General features: G+C 48.0%; 1 pseudogene; it reads right to left on the reverse strand.

Annotated features, from left to right (window-relative positions):
• Nucleotides 1-527: 527 nt before the first annotated feature.
• Nucleotides 528-636, reverse strand: LOC131765994 (5S ribosomal RNA; annotated as a pseudogene).
• Between the last annotated feature and the right edge of the window lie 8,494 nt (nt 637-9,130).

Here is a 9,130-nt window from a genome sequence, read left to right on the forward strand (position 1 = left end):
CAGGGAAAAAACGCATAAGCCCTTTTGGGCCAACGAAACAAGCGGGCAATGCACATCAGTACTACAAAGAAGTCTCACTTCGCATCGGTCAAACGGCCATCGTGAAAAAGTGTAAAACCCAGAAATGCAGGATAAGCCATGGAGAAAAGGGAGCCTTGTTATGCTGGTGGAAGGGATGTAAATTGCAAACGGCCACTCTGCAGAAGTGTATGGTGTTTCCTAAGACATCTAAAAAACAGAGCTACAGCGCATAAGGCACTTCCACTCATGGGCGTGTATCTTAGCCCCGACCCTGCGGCGGAGTCTGGATCCGGGCCAGCCACCGCCAGAGCGTCTGGTGTGCCGCTGCCTTCCAGAGCCGCCTTCTGGCCGCCCTAGCCCCGGCCAGGCCGGCGGGGAGCGCCCCCTCTGGCGCGCGCTGTGGTGGGAGGGGCCTGAGGAGGTGGGGGCCTGCAGCGGTGCCCGGCCGGGGCGGAGGCGGCCTCATCCCCGGGCGACTAAAGGAGAAGGCGGGGCGGGAGGCAAAAAGCGTACAGCACCCAGTATTCTCAGGTGGTCTCCCATCCAAGTACTAACCAAGCCCGACCCTGCTTAGCTTCCGAGATCAGGCGCGTTCAGGGTGGTATGGCCGTACGCAGGGTTGGGGACCGCGGGCTGCCTCTTGAGGCCCAGCTTCTCTGGCGCGTGCGCCTTACCGCCAGCCCCGCGGCCAGCCCGCCCTGGCAGGGCCCCGCTGCCCGCCCAGCCAGGGGAATGGAGGTCTCGGGTACCGCGGGGTGGTGGAGGGGTTGGAGACCTCCCAGCCCAGGGCGGGAGGGACCCAGCAAACCCTTTGGCGCTTGGCGCCCCGCCCCAGATCCCGCTCGTCTCTCACAGGGATGTGGCCCCGGAACATGTCCGGGGACGTGACAGGAATCATCTTAGCCAACTCAACCCCAGACATTGTGCTCCAGGATACATGCTATGTAGTAGCACACTTCCATGACCTAATGTCCATGGGAGCAGTCTTCACTATTATGGGAGGCTCCTACACAGATTCCCACTATTCTCAGGTTTTACAGTTAACTCAGCATGAGCAAAAATTCACTTCACAAGTATATTTGTAGTAGTAAATATGACTTCCTGCAGCACTTTCTTGGCCTCTCAGGGATGTCACTACATTAGTCTGTGTGCCCTGAGGCACACACAACATGAAATATTTTGTCTTTAGGCTCATTCATCTCAGTAGCAGCAGTAATGCTAATACTCTTCATATTTTGAAAAGCATTTGCATCTAAACAAGAAGTCTTAGCAGTGGAAACTCCTACTCCTAACCTAGAATGGTTACACAAATGCTCTCCACCATATCCTATGTTTCAAGAATCCTATCTATGTAAGTGTAAAATAAGGAAGGACTCAAGTCCTTTTCAACCAGTTTCAAGCCAACACCATAACAATTATGCCTTTCTCAATAAATGAGATAAAAGTAAAAAGTAATGTAGATTGGTCAAAGTTAAATCATAGGATAAAATCCTGTTTATCACTATGGCATATAAATTTCATCTAGGTTCTCAAGATACAACATCACCGATTATGGAAGAACTTTTACATTTTCATCATCACACATTAATAGTGATTTTTAAAATAAGTTCTCTAGTCCTCTATATTATTTCACTAATATTGACATCTAAACTAACTCATATACATACAATAGATGCACAGGTAGAGAAAATGTGAACAATTTACTAGCCATTATTGTAATCTTAATTGCCCTATCATCATTGTAAATCCTCTACATGATACATGAAATGACTAACTCTTTCAAACCATAAAAAACTATGGGTCAGTAATGATACTGAAGCTACAAATACACAGATAATGAAGATTTAAATGTTGACTTCTCTGTAATCCCCACATCGGAGCTAAAACCAGGAGAATAAATACTGATAGAAGTCAACAACTGAGTAGTTAGAGGTAGTCGTTGAATATTAGTTTCATCTGAAATTGTTGTACGCTCCTGAGCTGTTCCTTCTCAGGCCTAAAAAGAGCTGCTATCCCAGGACGCCTAAATTAAAGAATCCTAATACCAACAGGACCAGGCCTATGTTGTGGACAAGGGAGCTCGTTTTTGTGAGTTCAAGACTGGACAGAGTGATATGGCTGAGATATGGAGTGAATCTGGAGCCCATGGGGATGCACTTTGCAAGCTCCAGGATAGGAATGGGGCCTCTAGGGTGCCACGCCACCCACCATGCCCTCCCAAGCAGGATCTTGGCAACATTCTCTGTCAGTGATGAGGCAGCCCTAGCACTTGTCACGCCCTGATGTTGTGTCCTATGTGGGCCCCATGCTCCTGGGACCACACCCCACACTCTTCAGGTCCATGCTACAGGGTCCTTCGTGCCTCAGGAGTAGAGACCACAGAGCAAGCAGTTCCCGCCCCAACCAGCAGGAGGAGGGGAGGAGAGCAAGGGCACCAGGGGAATCTCACTCAGACAACAACAGCCCAGCGGTGCCAGTGGGGGCAGTGATGATGCAGATGAGGCACAGACCAAGAGATGGGACCAGAGGACCCAAAAGGCAGCTGGTCAGGTCCTGGCTCATCTGCACCCCGGACACCTTTGTCCCTCATACACCCCCTTCCTCATACACCCTCTCCTTAAATGCAAATTCTTCAGATGCAAACAGGCAGAGCTTCAGACTGAAAGTCAGCTCTTCCAAAATGACCCGTGAGCAAACACTGCAGGATTCCACTCCAGTGGGTGCCCTGGAGTCGACAACTCAGGGACTGAAGTGGATATGGGGGCCAGGGCAGCGGGAGGGAATGGAGAGGGAGACTCTCATGGTTGTGGAATTTGGGTTTTGCAAGATGAAAAGTTCTAGGGGTGGTGGTGATGGCTCCACGAGAAAGTGAATAGATCTGATGCCTCAGAAACGTGCACTTAAAATGGTGATGATGGTAAAGGGTACGTGACGTGTTTTATTTCACTTAAAATAAATACTTAAAATTATGTCTTGTTAATTGAGATTCCATTTTGACTCCTCTTCATCACAGATGTTGGAGGCCCAGACACAGTCTCCTACCTTAGGGGCCATCACGGTACCCTCACAGAGCATGTGGGAGACCATTCTTAGGGGGGGCGCTAGTCTGTGCTCAGCTGACCTCTGTCCAGGGGGACCCAGGCCGTGGTGACCCCCATAGATTAGGCATATGATATGCTATGATATTAATAGGATACCACCAAGTGTTGTCACTCACCAGAACACAGAGTAGCAGCACACTCAAACATGACTGACCTCATATGATTGTGACCAGATTAAGAGAAGTAAAGGAACCACAGGTTAACTAGGGCAACACCGTTAATGCAGTTTGGAAATCTCAAAGGGGACAGGACGCAGTGCAGGCAAAGAGCACATATGCAGTCTCCCCGTACATGTGATCCTGACCCATGAAGATGTGGTAAGACGCACACAGTCCCCGCACCCTATACCTGGGGTCACACATCCACACTCACCAGGGTGACACACCTCCCCAGACCCTGCACCTAAAGTCACACCTTCTCTCTCAACAGGTGACCCCTCCTCCCCAGACACCTCCACCTGGGTCACATGTCCATAGTCCCAGGGTGACCTCACCTCCGCAGACCCTGCACCTGGGGTCACACGTCCCCTTGGTCAGGACACCATGGCTCTGCTGGTGGCTCCCCTAATGTGGAAACAAGCTGGGTTCCTGGGACCTCCTGGGATGGGAAAAAGTGTCAGGTGGGTCTCCTCTCACCACACTTGTCCCAGAGAACTCCTCTTTTCCCTTTGGTTCTGTGTGATTTTAACTGTTTTTAAAGCTTTCATGCTAGAGTTGAACACACGACCTTGGTGCTGGCAGGCTCAGTCCTTTCTCGTCTCACCTACATATTGAGAAAACTCACAGGGCAGCAGGGCTGAAAGCCAAGGGGCAGCTCTGGACACTGCTGAGTAGGGACAGTAGACTGGAAGGAGAGGTCAGCAGCAGCCTCAGCTGTTACCCATCGGCCTTTTGCCCACTCTGAGGTATCCGGCAATCAATTCACCAGCTAAACCTGCCTCTCTATGCACCATGTACATGCTGGTGAATTGGAATTATTGCCAGGTAGCCCTCCTGAGGATTCTCCACGAGCCCCAGGGAAGGTGAGCCTTGCAGGGATTAAGATGAAGGCCCCGACCATAGCACTGACCCTTGGGAGGACCAGGTCACCACACTCAGAAGAGAAGCTGTTATGTAGACAAGCCCACCTCAGCTCCAGACCCCGGACATCTAAGCACTGACCTTCAGATGCAGGCATGGAGCTTCCCAGTGCTGAGGCCAGGCCGGGTCTCTACCCAGGTCCCTATAGTCCTAGCACAGACATGGTCAGGTCGAAATGTTCTTATCATAGACAACACATGGTTAGCTCTAAACATAATCAGTAGACGGGACATGCAGAGGTCTAAATGTACCACATAGACAAAACTTGATCATGTTTAAACTAGCTTAGGGCTGATCTCATAGGAGGTACAGATCATACACATGGGTCTCTCATCTTTGGACACCCACATCAGGAAACTGAACAAAATCTTTGTCATTAATCATTTCAACAGGCAAAACAGAAATGTTACCAATTTCTCTGGCCACCTGATGGTCAGGATCCACGGGTGAGCCGTGAACTTCTTCTTATAGTGCAGCCCAGTCTGCTGCAAGGACAGACAACAAGTGGCCTGATTCCAGACTCCCAGGCTTCTAGAAGGAGGTGGCCACACTGGAAGCCCAGGCAGGACAGTCCTGCATGTTCCGGGCCGGGAGATCCAGTCTGTCCATTCCGCTGGCCGATTCCAGGCAGGGCGCTCAGGGCCGCTGAGAGCCCTGCACTCAGGTCCTGCTTCCCTGCAGCGTGTGCGTCTGTGTGTGTGTGTAGAGGAGGCGGTGGCTGATGGCTCCCATGGCTTCCGGTCAGGTGACCTCATGCCCTGGGGCTGACAGCCAGCATGGACACTGAGCTGTCTTCGAGGGGAGGCACGGGGAGAAGTAGGGACACAGAAGCCATTGGAGAGGAGAACCCACCGTGGAACTCCTTGCACACTGGCTCGCCCCACCCGGGGACCCGCCTGCCCATCGTGGGCAGCAGGTCACACCCCAGCCCCCCACTCCTGAGGGCAGGGCACCTGCTCTTCCCACAGCACAGGGTCTCACATGAAGGAGACCCAGTGGGGACTGTCACTGTCACTGCCCCACTCCTGATACTGTGTTTGGGGAGAATGAACCCCCTTGACTGGGCGATGGGACCCTGTGAGGAAAGAGGTGGTGGCCCCATCCAAGTCGGGGCCTGGCTGAGAGATGGGAACACAGGAGCCAACTGCAGGGCCTGGAGGCCAGGCTAACTGGAGGGGCACCCCCAGCCTTGGCTGGGCTCTCCAACTGTGACATTGTAGCTTTAGGGGACCTGGAGCAAGTGAGTGAATGTAATGGGGGTCTAAACTGGACCCTGAATGGGGCTTAAAGAAGGTATGAAGGATGTTACTGAGGTAGTGACAGTCATTGGAAGACTAACTCTGTGTCAGGCCATCCTGCTCCATCCATTTAAATCCCTGAGATCTGTGACCTTTACGTGGCTATGCAGGATTGTTAGAGCAGGTACGTGTGGACATATCTGGAGCACAATTCAGTCTGCAACCAACTTGCAAGTGGTTCCAGCAAACACAAAGGTGTGCACCCAGGCAAGCGCAACACACACACAAACATATGCACGTGCACAGCACAAATATATTCACACACTAGCATATGAACACACATGCATGCATATGCCCATACACACACTAATGTGTGCAAGTGCACATAACTAAGCACATGCACAGCATATATATGCAAACAGTCACATGCACACGCATAGCACACACACAGGGAATAAAGTGAATCGGTAAAGCATTCATTCCTGGACACAAGTGAAGCTGACATGTATTTTTGCCTTTTCTTAGCTTTGATGTTTTTCACAATAAAAAGTTTATGAAAGGGGCTTCCCTGGTGGTGCAGTGGTTGAGAATCAGCCTGCTGATGCAGGGGACATGGGTTCGTGCCCCAGTCCGGGAACAGCCATATGCCACGCAGCAGCTGGGCCTGTGTGCCATGGCCACTGAGCCTGTGCGTCCAGAGCCTGTGCTCTGCAACAGGAGAGGCCACAACAGTGACAGGCCCACGTACCACAAAAAAAAAAAATGTTTAAGAAAAAAGTTAATGGCAAATGACTTTTTTTTGCGGTACACGGGCCTCTCACTGCCGTGGCCTCTCCGTTTCAGAGCACAGGCTCCGGATGTGCAGGCTCAGTGGCCATTGTTCACAGGTCCAGCCACTCCGTGGCATGTGGGATCTTCCCAGACCGGGGCACAAACCCGTGTCCTCTGCATCCACAGGCAGACTCCCAACCACTGCATCACCAAGGAAGCCCACAAATGACTTTTGATTCATAGGACTTTCTGACGTTATTCCACAAATATTATGACAGGAGAAATGAATATAGATATTACATGTGTCCACTAATGGATGAATGGAGAAGAAAAACATGGTCTATCAATACAAGGGAATGTTATTCATCCTAAAAAGGAAGGCAATTCTGACACAGGCTGCAGCAGGGATGAGCCTTGCAGGCATTATGCTCAGTGATGGAAGATAGACACACACAAAAAGAAACAGTGCTTGATCCACTCATACAAGGCCCCTAGAGCAGTTGGAAACATAGAGACAGAAAGTAGGATGTTGAGTTCTAGGGGCTGAGGGAGGGATGATGGGGAGTGTGTGTTTAAGGGGGACTGTTTCAATTTTGCCAAATGAAAAAGCTGGAGGACGAGGCGGTCAGGTTTGCACAACAGTGCAAATTACTTCTTGACCCTGAAATGTGCACTTAAAAATGGTTAAGATAGTAAAGTTTACGTTATGTGTATTGGACCACAATTTTTAAAACTTTTATAAAACTACATGAAATAGTCCATGAATACTACAAGATGCACAACTTCTCTAACACCTGAGGGATTAAAACCATAAGAAAAATACTGTGCATACACCTACCAGAATGGCAGACATGAAAGACATAGTATCAAATATCAGCAGGATGTGGACCAATGGAAAGCCTGGTACGCAGCGGGGGAACGCAATCACTTCTGAGACAATCGGGCCTCAGATAGCGAAGTCCGTGCACAACACAGACCCGCAGTGCTCCTCCCAGCTGAACACAAACCCACCAGCCCTGCACCAGAACACATGGACATGGACTCCGCAGCCACAGGAGCCAAACCTGAAAGAACCTGAAGGCCACCATAAGCGGATGCAGAAATGAACCATGCACGCCCCTATGAAGGGATACTCCACAGCAATGCAGTACATTTTGTTTAAAGGTAGTAAAACTATAAAAATTACTTTTGAAAAAAAACTATAGACACAGATGAAAGAATCTATAGTTCTGGCACCTAGGGATTGTCAAATGCTCCTAAAAATGGATTGTTGTGGAAATGTTTATTATAAGGAAATTGACATATTCTCTAGGAAGGATGGCGTGAACGGGCCTGCTACATTTTCTACATTGAAGACATATACAGGTTTTGATTCTACTTCTGTTAAATCAAGTGGGGCTTCATTGGATTTCTGCTACTGCGGAGATAATCAAATTCGGGGTAGGGGTCAGGATAAAATTAGCTATAGGTGTTCTTGTGTAATAATTACTGTTGAAAGTGTAAATGATCCATTTATTAGAAAGACTGAGAATAGGATAACTGCTACATTACTTCGTATGAGATTGTCTGTGCTATTGTCCCTAGAGCTCCAGTGAGTGAGTATTTTGAATGTGAAGCTCATTCAGATCTGAGGATGGAATAAATGGCTAGGTGTGATATGACTAATATAAATAATATGACTACATTCATATTAATTAGTGGATAAAATATGGGAAGAGGAATTCATCTTGTGAGAGCCAGGGTTAAGGCTAGCATTGGAGCAATAATATATAAATAGATGATGTTGATGGACATAGTGGTTCTTTAAAAAGTAATTTGAATACCTCAGCAATGGGTTGTAATAATCCATGGGGGCTGATGATTTTTGGCCCTTTCTGGATCTGTATATAGCCAAGGATTTTCCATTTAGTTAATATGAGTAATGCTATGGTGAATTAAATTGGGTAATTTGTGAAAGAATGTTGATTATACACATATTCTTAAGAAGAGGACTTGAACCAGTGCACATAAAGGTTTCCGTATTACATAAGTGTCGGGCTCTGCCACCATAACAAACCCTGATCTACAGTAAGGTATGTATAAATTAATTGAATGTAGATTATATCATCATTTAGTTTGAAGACATTTTGTAAAGTAAGCCGAATTGCTCTTGTCCTTTCATACTGGAAGAAATCTGCAATAGACAGAAACCAACAAGGATGACTCCAGTGTGAACTCAGATCACGTGAGAATTTAATCGTTGAACAAAGAGAAAATTAATAGCAGTTATACAATTGAAATGTCGTGATCCAGCATCAAGGACATAAACCATATTGCCGATAAGAACTCCAGAATACAATTCCACTGTTATCCCTAGTACAACTTGTTCCATTGATCAGTGTTTTAGAAGAACAGGTGATAAACCATTTTGACTAGTTGGTCTACATTTTAATCACTCAGAGGTGGGTTTATTCTCCAAAAAATAAATGGCGCACGGGCTCAAGACGCACCGGGTTCAGTAGTTGTGGCACTCTGGCTAAGTAGTTGTGGCCCACAGGCTTAGTAGCTCGGTGGCACGTGGGATCTTCCCGGACTGGCGATCGAACTCGAGTGCCCTGCACTGGCAGATGAATTCTTAACAACTGCAAGACCAGGGAAGTACCAGAATCGCAGTCACCCTTCTAATATACCTTAAGCCCAAAGAATCCATGGAAAACTGTTACAGAAAATAAGACAATAAAATATTGTAAGGACTCTAACAGAAGCAATAGTACTCAGTTCATATAGACACATCCCAAGCAGTTCCGAAGTATATTAAAATGGAGGCTGCAATTTAAAAGGAAGATGAATTATACCCACAAACTCCCAATCTGTCCTGAAACGTTGCAATCTGAAACCCTATTGTAGGAAGCAGAAGATTCCAGGAGACATTCTGCCAATG

Source organism: Kogia breviceps, chromosome 11 (assembly GCF_026419965.1).
Source record: "Kogia breviceps isolate mKogBre1 chromosome 11, mKogBre1 haplotype 1, whole genome shotgun sequence".
Classification (NCBI taxonomy): domain Eukaryota; kingdom Metazoa; phylum Chordata; class Mammalia; order Artiodactyla; family Physeteridae; genus Kogia; species Kogia breviceps.